Source organism: Culex pipiens, chromosome 1, assembly GCF_016801865.2.
Source record: "Culex pipiens pallens isolate TS chromosome 1, TS_CPP_V2, whole genome shotgun sequence".
Taxonomy (NCBI): Eukaryota; Metazoa; Arthropoda; class Insecta; order Diptera; family Culicidae; genus Culex; species Culex pipiens.
The window spans coordinates 15,249,290-15,264,236 of NC_068937.1; the positions used below are offsets into that span (position 1 = coordinate 15,249,290).

Below are 14,947 nucleotides of genomic sequence, written 5' to 3' on the forward strand. Positions count from 1 at the left end.
CGAAAATAAAAAAATATACACTTAAATAGTCCTAGAAAAATCAAGAAATATTTTTTTCGTGTACCATTTCTTGTGGGAAGTCCAAATCATAACCTACAACTTTTCCGAAGACACCAAATCGATCAGCATTGCTTTTCTCGAGAGACTAAATTAAATAAATAATAAAAACAAAAACTGAAAAAAATAAATGGCCTTATAAGTTTTGACATTGATTTTTAAAAGTTAAGAAAATGTTTTCAAATAATTTAAATTTTAAAATTTCGGGATATTATCATTTTTCTATATTGAACGCAAAAAATACATCGTTTTTCCTGTTCACTTTTCTTTCAGAGGCTATATCTTACCAACAATTTGTTAAATCTTCTATGTTTTTAGGCGAATTTGTGGAAAATTTGATCTTTTCGAAAAACATATTTTTAGTGATGTGTTTATGAAAAAAAAAATTATGCGGCTAAACCTTGAAAATGGTGCACAATATCAAATTTTATGTTAATTTTTCTAATAAAAAAAATTATTTTGTAACTGGAAAAAATCGATAAAGATTTCGACTTTTCACCCATGTTTTAAAAAAAATATATTTTAACTGCCAAATGAATTCTGATCGACTTGTGTCTTTTTTGTCATCTTTAACATATATCCAAGAGCTAAATTAAAAAAAAATATTTTGCTCAATTCATTTTTGTGTGTGTTGAAGGTTGAAATAATAAACATTTTTTTTAAGCGTGTATATTTTTTCTGAGAAATCCTGAACAATAACTACAACTGTGCAGAAGACACTAAACCGTTACGAAAATTCGTTCTCAAGATACAGATTTTTGATATTTTGGGTAGCTTCCAACATTGTACGGAGACTTGTATGGACGAACTATCGATGCAAAATGTCTTTTTTGGTCACAGTTTTTGGTCGTAGTCATTAGGGACCTTCATAGGGAAATGAAATGTTCTGGGAGAAATTTCAAACACCCAAAGTCATTCAAATTTGAGGTTGAAAAACTTGTAGTTTTTCTTTCGTGCTGGCACTTTTTTCATACCGAACAAGCACAAACATAACAAAAACTACCAGATTATTATCAACAACAGTTTTAAAATACTTGTAATTGTTATAAGTCTCGTTTTTTGCCAAAACTATTTTAAATTGATTCCAACCTTGTTCTTGCATGATCTTGTTGCTCGATTGAAACCCCGATTTGACAGTTCGATTGGAACCCTGAGAGTGACATTTCGCCTCTCCATATAGGCTCTCTAGTAGTCAACCAAATCCAAAAATAATAATCGTTGACTGAAGTGTCTGAGAATCGCTCCATAAAGGAGATATCAGACTATGAGTACTATGACAAACAACCAAACAAACTCCCACTTTTTGACAGTTTGTTGCCTGCAAAACGTCAGCCTGCATACATTTTGCTTTGTTTGCGAGTTTGGCAAACTGTCAAACACGAAAAAGTGCATGTTTGTTTGTTTGTTTTTCACAGTCTAATACCTCCTTGGATGATCTATCAATAAATGCGTCCGCTTTATGAACATTTTTGTGAGATACTTTTTGATTCGAAATCCGATTTTATATCCTAAAATTAAGGTTTTTTTTACTTAGCAACATTGCCAAATATTGTCTCTTCTACTAAAACGCAACTAAAGAATATTAAAAAAAATGTTTTTGCGCAAGCTGACTTTTTGCGTTAAAAATAAAAAAACGGCTCATTTTTTGAAACAACTTTTCCGAAAACAAAAACTGACTGCAAATTCCGTTCGCAATAGATTCTAGAATATTGCGACATCATTTTTGTACGGACACCAGTAAATTTGGTATGAAACCTCGAATAAAATGAAAAATAATATAATTTCTTAGAAGATGCTTTCAGTTCAGCATTCATTAACAACATAATTGAAAATCAATTAATATTTAAATCTGCTAATTGAAACACTTTTCTCACACGTTCAACTAAAGTGCATCCAAAGACCCATTTTTTTCTTTCGCCGTGACAGCGCCACCACCTGTCCAAACCACCCAGCGCGAATTGTGACGCGCCGGCACCTCCGTAGAAAGCCGTAAAAAAAAGAATAATTGATTTAAATCAGTTTCAACCAAAAAAAAAAACTCGTGCCTCACCTTTCATTCCCCACGCGGCCCGTAACTTTATGGGATTTGCACGCCCCATCACAGTTGGCGCTGCAAGCACCGTCGAAAAAAAAGTGTCACTTTTTTCGTTTAGCGTGTGAATCGCCGTTTCCCACGCCAAATTTGACAGATCTAAGCGCGGTCACTTGACACGATCGCGCCAAGAGTGCTTCACAGCAAAAGGACGCAAAAAAGTGTGTAAACAAAACCCAATCGCACTTCGGCTACCTTTCATTTTTGCGAGTTTAAGACGCGGACACGCGAAGAAGCCCAGAAATATGTAGGCCAAACGAAGAAGGTAGCTGGTCTCACTTGTCATTCCGTCTGCGGGGGTCTGGTTTTGTGTTTTTTGAGAGAACTGTCAGATGTGCACGATCAAAGGAAAAGACGCAAAAGTGGGTAATATACAATTTAAGTGACATTTGTAGATTTTTTGACAGAATAGAGAACTGTCAGTTTTGCACGTTTATAAGAAGAGACAAAAAATGGGGTAGTACGATTTAAGTGACATTTGCGCAACCAGCAGTGCTGCCAGCTGTTTTGCTTCAACGGTAGGCTCAACAACCGCTATCCGTGGGGTCAAAACAAACTCATTTACCGCGATTTAATCGCGTGAATCTCGATTTCACACCTGCTCCAAGCTAGGCAGATTCACCTTAACTGACACGGCGAGAAAAACGCACCTCAAATTTACGAGTTTCGTGTACGATATGCGATGAGGTCGGGGAAAAGTTTAAAGTCCAAATTTCTCGTGTTCCGCGTGGCAGGAGAAATTGTAATTTTTAATGGTGATTTTCTCCCGTGCCCAAACGCTCAATCATCGCAACTCATTCCGTGAGTCCGATGGATGAACCGCGAGAGAGCGAAGAAACAACCGTTTTGTTGCATTTTGTATAATTGGAGATTACCAGCAATTGATTAATAACCCCCGACGGTGCACGAGCGGGATGAGCAGATTTGAGAGACTGAGCAAAAAAAAAGTTTGCGCTGCTTTCCTCTCTTCTGCCATTCGATATCTTTTCGCCAGAAGTGTTATCGAGCTATGTGGTCCATACTGTGATTTGTGCTAGATTTCCTGTTTAGGAGCAGTTAGTGAATAGACATAACTGTCAATGTTTTTTTGCGATCTTGATTACCCGACCAAACCGGTTTGTTCTATTTTTACTACACTGAAGTAAAAAGCTTGCGAAAAAATGGCACTAAAATTTGCTGAAACGAGCACGGCACGAAAGATAACGCCCGAACAAATATCGGCAAATCCATAAGCCAAGCCCACAAAAGTAGACATTACTCACTAAAAGTAAAACTAGTTTGCCCGAAGCTTTTATGACAGGTTCCTGTCCGCGCACGGACCAATCAGTGTGTAATCTCCACCATCTTCAAACCCCTCGTCGAAGCCGGAAAAAAACCGTAACCGTATCGATAAGACGCGCGTTGATGAGTTGAAATGGAGAAAACGCCGCGGCGACGCATAATTTATGAAAGATCTCAACGCGCGTTGAAGAATTGGTTTCGGATCGGCGCGGATATTACTCGTTTGCCACGACAGAAACTGTTTACACACTCGTGAATGTGTTGCTCTTAAGCGGTCACAGTTGCAATTTGAATGTGTTGATTTTTTTCAGTGTAGGAGGTTAGCTGTCACCCAGTCACAACGTTCTAGCAGGATTCTAGCAGGGTTCTTACAGAGCTGGATATTCTTACAGCATTCTAGTAGAAATGTTCCACCGTTCTAGCAGGATTCTGACAGAACCAACTCTGCTAGAATATTTCGTGACTGGGCAGATTTGTACACACTCATGAAAAAATCATCGAATTCCTCTTTTTGATTTTTTTTAAATTAAACTGAGGAAGAATATTTTTCTCAGTGTACATCAAGCTGTCAAGCTACACGCTAAACATGACTCTGGTGGGTATAACCGCATTCAAACTCAACAAAGTCACTCAAATTTCCCCACTTTGACCGCTTAAGTGCGCCGTCGAACAAGTTTGCGTCGCTCCGCTTCAGGTGAAATGTCCCGAGCAGGTTCAACCTGAGCCATAACTGTCAGCTATAAACTTTTTTCTACTTTACACTACTTTCGTCCACCGAGATGGTTCAAAAGGCAGCACACATTGTTGCCGTGCCAACAACGGGTCCGTTGTTTACAATGTTGACGGCCTTTTTTCCGGAATGCGCGTGTAACGAATCCACGTTGACAATCGATCCGAGATCCACTCCAGATCGCCAGAGATCAATCAGGACGGAGGGGCCCCAGCTGTCAAGAAATTAACGGTGACAACGCACCGCGTTGACGTCAATCAGAAAGGCCGAATAGCCTACTTCGATTGAAAGGAAAATGACCGCGGGGCATTTCGGGGTTTTTTGATAAAACGCGAAAGCAAATCTCCGCCCTGGACAGGTGGCGGGGTCGCTCAAAATTGACAGCTAAGAGCGGAAGAAAGTGGTCTCTCGAACGGTAAGCTACGATGCCATAAATCAATCTTCATTAGCTCGACGCGGTGTTTGTTTACCATCGTCCGGAATGGGGATGCAAATGTGATTTTAATTTGCGATCCTTCGCACACGGGAAAGTATAATTTGTTTTGGCTAATGGACCTGCGGCCCCGGCCGATTGGAATGTGGTCGACAGATGTGGGTCACTGCGGGTTTATCCACTGCCATAATGGCGGCGCCGAACTGTCAAAAACCACGTGGCTTCGCTTGGTTTGCAATAATGGCGTCGAACTGTCAGTTTTGACAGTTCGGCGCCATTATGGCAAGCTCGATCGTTTCGTTGCGAAATGTTTGATCGGCGTCGATAACCTCCCAAAAAACAACAAAAAACCATCCCGCGAAGAGAAAACCGCAATTTCCGTTCGATCTCACTCCGGGACCGCAGCGCGCGGTATCGGCCGCCGTAAATTGAAACGTTATGTTTAATTTATTTTACTGCACCTAATTGTACTTTACGGCCGCCGCCGCGGCCGTCCCGTAAGAGAATGACCATTAATCAGCCGCTCATCATCTCGGCCGACGGCGTCTTCGCTGTCAAAACACACAAAGTTTGGGCCGGCTCCATTAAGAAGGATGTTTCGAGTTGCCACCAGGGCGGCTTATCTTCCTCCGGCAGGCATTTACCTTAATTAGGGGGTCATTTCTTACCCCCCCGTGATGGGTCGAACTCCAGAAATTATGAAAAGGACGCGCGCTGCGCGGAGGTTGGCACGGCTGCTATAAAGTTTGGCAGTTGTCAGATTCAGTTCAGTGGGTTGCTTTGAGAAATTTTAGGAATTCAATTGACACAAGTCTTGCAAAAGTTGTCATTCTGCCATAATATTTGACAGCTGTCAATTTCAGTTCCGTGTGCTACTTTACAAAATTTTAGGAATTCAAGTGGCACACCCCTTGTAAATGTTTACATCCGTGCCATAAAATTTGGCAGCTGTCAAGCGCTCAGAGTAAACACTAGTAAGAATGCATCAAGTATCAAGAAAATCAAAACATCTTCTGTTGTTTGTTGTTGTCGTTAGGACCAGAAATACAAAAATATAAACAAATCCAGGATTTATTGGAGAGACGATTAAGCGATAGTGATTTTGACATCCGTTGCAGCGATAGCTTCGAGTGGCACACCCCTCGCAAATGTCAACACCCCTGCCATAAAATCCACCACCTGTCAATTTCAGTTCGTCAAACCACCTTTCAGAATGCATTTCGCTCTTTCGCCTTTCACTTTCCTCAGATTCCTCCGGAACCAAGGCGCGCACCGTATGATTAACTTTCCCGGAGGGGTCAACTCGCAAGGGGAGGAACTCCAGCCAGCTGATCTGCTTTCTAACTTCTGGCGGCGCTAGTCGGCCATTATGGCGCGCGTTCCACCCACGTGCTCGCCAAACCACTCATTATGGCAGTGGTCGTGGTTGACGTGAAAGTGCAATTTCACGTGCTCTGACGACGTAACGATCCGGATCATTGGGCCGTCGTTGCTGGGAACACTTTCTTTTATTGCGGCGCGAGCCGCGCAACTGTCAGTTGCGCTATAAAACACTCAAAAGTTGGGGAATTTATAGTGATTATTGGTCAACTGACAGATCATAAATAATGCAATTTGGGCTGCTAATTCAAAGTGGTTTCGAGCGGGGAAAGTTCAATGAAACAATTGCAGCCATTGTTCCCGAAGAGAGAGGGGGATGATGAACGTTTCAATTATGGCATTGAGTGCCTAACCTCGAATGATATCTTAATAGATGGGTGTCCATTCCGACTCGTGGTCACTTGGCGTAGAGGGCTAGCAGCACAGCAATATCTGTGATTGATGACCCTCCGAGTTGAATGAGGGGATTGTTCATGGCAGCTGAACTCGCGCGGTGGTCTTGGTGATTTGTGAGCTGGCTCTGACAAGTGTGCTATAAAATCATAATTTTCGTTTTATATCATTTGTTTTTAACCAATTTCTGTCTCCACTCCAATTAGAGTGTATGTTTTGACGTTTACACTTTGAACTGTCAAAGTAGTACACACTAAATGGCAACACTGCTCTACACTCTCTACAAGTCTTGACTAGCTTGTTTCGTACGCAGAAATCGATTGAAAATTCTCCGAGCGTAAACCGCATCGCAGTAGTCGTTGCAAGCTGACACCTTTTCCCCCCACCCGGATTGGTCTGGATCTTTCCACGCGCAAGGTGAATCGTCTCTTCCAGACGACGAGACGGTGTCGTCGTTATGGGACAATTTAACGGTTGCATGTGAACCACCCGATCTGTGTCAGTAGACAAGTGGAGTTGTTCGCCATTAAGATACACATGTCGTTTCGAAGATGGCGGAACGGAATGTCATGTTCGTCGGAAACTTGTTTGTCAAAAAAATGATTAATTTTTTTTTAAGTTTATCAATCGCAATTCAACGTGTAGATTTGACATAACGAAACTTGTTCATCTAGTAGGCATTGCATGAGCAACATTTTTGACAGTTATCAACCGTTACTTTGCACACTTATTCAAATCTACTCAAAACTGTGTTTAACTATAATTCACCACAAAGCGTAAATCAAAACAGTCAACTTTTCGCAATTTCGAATGAACTTTTTCCACTCAACTACTCACTCTCGATTTTCACCGAAGCGACTCTAACTAGCTCGAAAAAAAGGGAAAATCCTCCGAAAAACCAGCACCGACCGGAGGGAAGATGAATCGCTAATATTGAGGTTAATACGAGTGTGTGTTCGCAGACCGGTGAACGATGGATTTTAGGAGGTGGAGGTTGCCGGCGTTTTTTTCGAGTCGGGAGAAACGTTTCAACTTTTGTTTAATTCATGTGGCTAGTTTTCACCTTCCACCCGAAAATCAGCGTTTTTTGGCTGAATTGTTTGTGGCGAGAGCGTGAAGCGCTATGATTTTATTCTTTTTTTTCTCTCTTTTTATTAATTAACTATCTCGGTTTGAGGTTAGGTAACAGTGGTGAAATGAAGAAGCAAACTTTTGTTTGCGAAAAGGTTGGATTTTTTGCGTGGATTTTAAAAGCGTGTATCCGGTTTGGAATTTATTATTTTGTTTCAAGCTAAGCCAGTTAAGCATTCAATTGTTTTGAAAAGCTTCATAATATTTCATGTGGAATTGCATTTTTATATGGTTGGTTATTAAAGGTTAAGCGAAAATATAGCATTCTCAATTCAACGTGTGGATTTGACACAAAAACAAACCAGTTCGAACACGGAACTGGGAAGGCACCGTCAACTGGTGCTGATTCAGGACTACACTGTTCTGTTCTATCCGAAACCAATCAAAAATATCCAAATATTGTGCAATCACAAGGCTAAAACAGCTATCGTCCTATGCGTCCAGTTTTGCCACAAATTACAGCTAAATCGGGGTTCTCAACTGTCAAAAGATTGTTAGCGTGAAATGCCAATTTATGTGAAGATTTTTAGAAATAAAATATTTTAATCATTTTCCGGGCAATTTTCACCGCATTAGGCATACTCAACTGGAAAGAAAAAAAGCATTCAGTTACATTTTTTTATTTTAATATTTTAGTTCTACAAGCGTTTTTCAGTTTAGCCTGCTCAATAACTTTAACGATCCGAATCCGATAATAGTCAAATTTCCACTTTTCTAAAAATCTTTATAAATCCGCATATCATGCTAACTAATTTTTGACAGCTAGAAAACCCTGCCTTAAACAACAATAATAAAATTGACAGTACTTAGCTGCCCGGTTTTTTGGCTTTCTAGGCCCAGTGAAAAAAATATAATTTAACCCAAAAATGACGAACTCCTCGTCACTGTGTCCTGATGCAAACAAAGATCGAGCTCGCGAGCTATCACTGCCCCTGCAAAATATGTTGGCTGACATATCGGGCGGTTGCCTTTAATAACCAGCTGTAAGTCGCATGACAAAAATAAACTTCTGCTAGAAAGAGAAAGCAGATTCTGAAGCAAACAAACCAACTTCTGTGCCACTCAGAGGTGTGAATGTGTTAGTAAATTTTTCGAATAAAAAGCCTTATAAAAATAATTTGTGGTAAAAAATGTACTATCGATTTGAAGACTTTAGGATATGTTGAATAATGGTAATGTTTATTAATTTATTATCAGAAAGAGTACATTTAGGATTTTAACAAATATCGCAACCAAAAAAAGAAAAAAAATGCAATTTGAAATTTAGCTTATTTTAAATTGCTGAAAATTGAAGCTCGTCTAGAGGTGGAGCTGGATAACAAAGGCTGAGGACTAACTTAAAGCCATTTTTTTAAACAAATTGTCATTATCAAGCCCACGAAATTCTGATGTTTTGAAAGTTCAGAATTGTCCTGGAAAACCTCAATTTAATTGCATTGATGTGCTAGTTTATCGAAAAAATCACTTCACTGTTATTTAAAAAAAAGTTAACATTTGATCTTGAGTTAAATTTTGCAGTTTGAGGAGATCTGATTAATTTTTTTTTTCAAAATACAAATAAAACAAACTTTTATATGCATTGAGCAAAGGTAAATTTTTGAGGATTTTTAAAAATAACGGAGAAGATTATATTTGTGTGTGTGTGTGCAACCATCTAAACGGGACCACGCGGCCACTTCTTACAAATTGAGTTGTTTCCATGTGTTTTTAGATTTACACTCTATACATGCAAATAACTCGCATAGGCATTTGGAAGGTGTTAGCTCTGCCGAGCTTCGGTGACCCATTTCTACGCTGGCTAGCCGAGCGCGAGGTACTTCAGCTTTATCGACAAGCCCCGCCCTGAAGAACGTTTGCACCAATCGGATTCAAACGTTATTTAAAACTTCCGTACCCTTGTCAAATGGACAAGGACCCAGCGCGTATATAGTTGATAGTAACAGTATTCCTAATTCCAGTCATAGCTCACCAAGTGGTTAGCATTTTTGCTTACCAATTCAAAGGACGGGGGATCGAACCCCACCTCGAGCGACTTTGATTTTTCGTTCTCATTCAGTATTTCAAGTAATTCTAAGTATTAAACTTTCTCGTTGGGAGCAGATGGGCATCAAACCCAGGACCATTCGCTTACAAAGCGAACATCGTAACCAGTCAGTCACGGCCGCTCCTTAGTAAGATTGGCGTAGTTGTCTTAATTGGATTGTATGGATGTTAGAGTAGATGAAAGAGTTATTTGAACAAAATGATGGAAAGCTCTCACCAAAAACACAAAATCTTCAACAGCTTGATTCCAATCTTCTCGACACGTTCCTCTTGAATCATCAGCAGGAAGAATCATCAGTAGAATTCCCGGGAGCGGACCTGGTACCGATACACGACTTTGAAGTAATCGGACGATGATCACCACCCACACCTTCTTCCTCGATGTTCCAGCAATGCTTGAATTAACAACCACTTCGCGATTGTTGTTCCTGCCTTTTTTGCTTCTTCAAATTTTAACTGATTTCACAAATTTTAAAGAAAATTTTAAGACGATCAGAAAGTGAAAAATGACAGCAAACGAAAAAACGCATCCGACCTCAGGCACAGCTTGCTTCGATCGATCCATAACGGAGAAGATTATATTTGTTCGAAATTCGCCTGAAACAGCCATATTTAAGTGCTACAGTCGACTCTCTGGCTGTCGATCTTCTCGATATCAATAATGCTCCATGTACCGATGAATTCTTCAGTCCCTTCAAACTGCATACTTCGATTGTCTTTATTCCTCGATATTTTCTTATGCTTGAAGGATCTTTTCCTCGACGGACCCTTGAATTCTATTTGTTGTAATTATCTATTCCGGTTGTCAATAATTTTACTTTCTCATGGCTTGCATAGACATTTTTCTTTAAGAAACGAAGCTTTGAAGGGTGTTTGACATTTATTTGTTTTTGTTTGCTGGACGTTGCCATGATTCTTTCCTATAGCTGGTCAGCAAGAAAAAACAAATTTAAATCGAGTCTTCATTTTGCATCGTTCTGTAAACTGATGCTTCTCTTCCTCGACGGTCCCTTGGATATTGACAACCAGAGAGTCGACTGTACTTTGAAAACTTCAAAAGCATGCAGTCAATCTCTTACTTTAATGATTTTGTTTGCCTTCCTCACTCGAATTATCGAAAGTATCGAAAATTGTTACTTGATTATCAGTGGACTGGCTGACCAGATTTTAGGCGGGTTGGTGTCATTCGATCCGTCTGGGGGTTTTGTGAGTCCGTATTGAAAATTATAACGTTTAGTAGAGTACTTAAAAGTTATGAAAAAAACTATTTTAGCAAAAGCCCGAAAAGTTATACCAACGGGAGGTTTTCTTAAAAAAAACCGTAATATTTTATATTTAAAGAAATGTATTTATAAAATATTCCAACGAGAACAAAAGATTGAAGATCTGACAACTTTATCAAAAGTTATGAGCACTTAAGTGTAATTTATACACTTTTTTTAGATCGGATTATTACCATGGAATTAATGTCCGGATCCATCATGCGACATATCGTTGGATGGGTAATCAAATGACCTTCCAGGCGCTCCAATAATACGTAAGATCTGACAGTCCTATCAAATGTTATGAGCACTTAACTTGTTATTTATTCGTAATTTTGAAGCCAGATCTAGAATATTTTGAAGAAAACAATATCCGGATCAATCGATCTATTGTTCGATTGGCAAACAAAAGAACCTTTCGATGATCCCAAAGGATTGACGGTCAGCAACTGCATGAAAAATTATGAGCACTTAATTGTTATGTATACCCTTTTTTTGAGGGCGGATTCCAAATGTTTTGATGAAAATGATATTCGGATCAAACTTTTTTTTCAAACATCTAAAATTCAATTAAACTCAAAAACCAAATAGATGTAATTCCAAAATGAAAAAAATGGGCAAAATGTAAAAAAAAAACCAATGTTAGGTATCGTTAAACTTTGATAGGTTTTTTTAGAATTTTCCGCAAAATGAAGAATATAAACTAAATACGTACGGAATGGTTTGGAATCATACTGACCGTAGTCGAGAAGTGCTCAAAATACCTCAAGAAGAGCTTTTCATTAAATTTTGAAAAGTTTAAAAAGTTAGTTAACTATAATTAAGAAAATATTGATGAAAGACATTATTTTAAACTTCTCAAAGTGTCGAAAATTTTCTTAATGAACATGATTTTGAATCAATAAACGGAATGCATATTCGGAATTTTTGAACAATTTTTCATTTTTCAGGTAAAAATAAGTTTGTAAATAATAAATAATATGTATTTTTGAAACATAATTTAAAAAAACTCCAAATTTATTAGCAATTTCATTTGAAGCAAGTTCATATAAATAAAAAATGCAATATGAATCGTTAATATTATAGTTGGAAGCGGCCGTGGCTGACTGGTTACGGTGTTCGCTTTGTAAGCGAATGGTTCTGGGTTCGATTCCCATCTGCTCCCAACGAGAAAGTTTAGAACACAGAAATTAGAAATGATGAATATGAACGAAAAGTCAAAGTCGCTCGAGGCGGGGTTCGATCCCCCGTCCTTTGGGTTGGTAAGCAAAAATGATAACCACTAGGCCATGACGACTAGGTAAGCTTGGACTGGAATTAGGAATACTGTTACAGAGAGCGAGATGTGGCGCTATAACCACGGCAAATAGTGTCTAGGGCATTCGTGGAAATACAATGTCTCATCCCAGAGGGTCCCGGAGTACCAAACCTTCTTAGCATGGTGCTCCCAACGAATACAACCAAATCTCGGAGCGTATGGTGGTGTGTCCCCACGCTTCTTCCTCCCCTGTCGATTCAGAATTGTGTTGTTGTTCGAACACTCAGTGCTCAAACTCAACCCAATTACGAGTCATCTCTGCGATACGGCTTTACGCAGTAGGCCTGGCCGCTTTAACGCTTGTGATGTTTCAATGCATTCTAATGCAATGGCGCACTACAAATGTTAATAAATGACAAGAAGAGTGCTAGGCGTAATCTAACCTAAGGCACTCTCCAGGATCCCTTCGAAAGATTGGCTGCGCTAGGGTCTGATTAGATTAGATTAGATTAGATTAGATTTAGATATGAATCGTTAATATTATAAACAATACTAGATTAAACGAATTTTAGGCACAATTCCGACTTTTTAATAATTTTGCCTAAAATTTGTATGTATTTTGTTAAAAAGCTTATAAACTTTGTTAACTAAATATAAACATTGATTTTCTTTCCTTAAAAACGTACAGTACAGTGAAACCTCTTTTTACGCGGTGCGTTACGCTTTTCTAATTAGTCGATTTCTCTGGAACGACGCAACATTTTTGCAATGTCTACAAAACGCTTTTTGAAGTTTGCAAAAATAGTGTATGGTTTAAGAGAAATCTACGAAACAAAAAGCATAACGCCACCGCGTAAAAAGAGGTTTCTCTGTATAGCAACCTTAGTAATGGTACATTTGACGTAAAAATAATGTTTGAACAACTTATGTCTGATTTAACAAGAAAAACTGTGACTATCAAAGTCACTCCGGAATTTAAACTAAGAATTTTTAATGTAACTATTTTTCTGAACATTATTGAAAAAAACTTTTTTTTTTCAAAAATAGTGAATGGACTTAGAGAAAATCTTGAGAAAAACCTTACCAGTTGGAAAATATTCCAATAATAAATTGAAATCCTATCAAAGTCACCCCTATTTACGGTATCACAGATTCGGAAGAAACAAAACAAAAATGTTATATAAAATGACTAGTTAAACAATTTTTATAAATAAGTTTACGAAAATGATAGCGGTTTGTTTAAATCTTATATGAGATTTGTTTTTTATCGGTTCTTTGTTTCAAATCATCATCATTTTGAACTCCAAATATGTAATGATTAAAATTATGTCATGGTAAAAATTCGAAAAAAATTAATATCATTGACTATCATTCCGCCATGAGATATCCAAACATTAATTCATACTGATAACATTTTTTGTGTGTTTTAATCTATTTTATCAATTTATTATTTAATAATTTAAATTATTTTCGGGTTCGCCTCTTTCTTCCCTAATAATTTGAAAGCATTGAAATCTCTTGAAATGTTTTTCAGCTTTGTTCGATTTTTCTACTTCCGATTAAAATAAAACATTATGATTTTGTTGTATATTTAATAATATTTTTTTCTGAACTCATAGTTAACCATAACTAGGTATATAAAAAAATCATTGATAATACTCACCACCAACGACCACGAACCGAAGAAAAAAAAAGGTAGCTCCGATGCAATATCCGCACTCCTCGAAAAAATTCCTCTCCTTTCGCCGGGGTCGGCTTCGGGCAAAGGGCTCGCGTCACCTGCTTCGAATGTGAGTTGTTTTTTTCCTCCTCCAAATCCGTACGTTCTTCCCCTTCAAAAACCTTTCCCTCGGGTGAAAATGAAACCACTCTTCTCGCTTTTTTTTTCAGGACGGCATCCGACCAAAAAAACTTCAACCTCGAATTGCTCCCAACTTGTTCTCTGAACGATGATTTATTGAATCCAATTATCCTTTATTTTGTTCGGGCTCTGGTTCTTGCGTTTTTATTCCTTTTTTTTTCTTTGAGTGTATCAAATTTACGTTTTTTTTATTGGTTTCTTCTTTTTATTGACACTTTTTTTACAATTTTTATTTGTTTTAGTGACGAAAATGAACTAATTTCACAGCGAAAAACGAAACTCACTCGCCAAAAAGGTATAACTGTCGCGCAGCACTTGAACTTGAACTTGTCGCCTCAAACACTCCGAGAAATGTACAAAAAAAAACCTTGCACCAAAAAAACGACCGCACCACGAACTAACCGTTTATAGGCCTACCAGGTTGAAACAACTTTCCCCCATTCGGCGACGGGGAGGCCACGAGAGAGAGCGAGAGAGAGGGGGTCTGCGCGGGGATGCTGCGGATTTCACCCTCTTTGGCCACGAATCGGATCTTGCGGGACGGACACACACGTGTTACCCCGGGAAGACGTAACGACGGAATAAGCTGATAGTGGAACCGTAGCCGCGGCCACGGTCGCAGACTCCGGGCCCGAAGAAGCCAATTTCTCCGATCTCTCGCGCGCTCTCGCAGCAGAGAAGTTTGATTCGCGCTCTCTCACTCGTGAAGAGTCTCCTTGAACTTGATCGTGATCGTGCTCTTTTTTGGAGGAGTTCTCTCTCTCTCGAAAGCAAGTGGGAGAAAGTTGGGCCTTGAGTTGGGCACTTGCGCGCGAGTTGATTGAGAGACAAGACCTTGAAAGAAATGCCTTTCAATGATGGTCAGCGGTTAGGGTGGTTATCAAATGATCAAAATATAGAAGTTTGGAAACTTGTTTTCACAGATGGAATGGTTACATTTGGTTCTTATATTTATCCTTACAAAAGAAAGTCAAGCTTTGAAGTTTTAATCAAAAATTTAGTATCGTGAAATCTCTACATTCAATT

The 14,947-nt window shown here is 38.8% G+C and overlaps 1 protein-coding gene across 1 annotated transcript in view; it reads right to left on the reverse strand.

Annotated features, from left to right (window-relative positions):
• The window catches only part of LOC120417716 (uncharacterized), a 39,390-nt gene extending 24,878 nt beyond the window's left edge, over window positions 1–14,512 (reverse strand). The window contains exon 1 of the mRNA XM_039579867.2: window positions 13,724–14,512. The gene's annotated coding sequence lies outside the window, so the exon portion shown is untranslated. The remainder of the gene's footprint in view (window positions 1–13,723) is intronic.
• Between the last annotated feature and the right edge of the window lie 435 nt (window positions 14,513–14,947).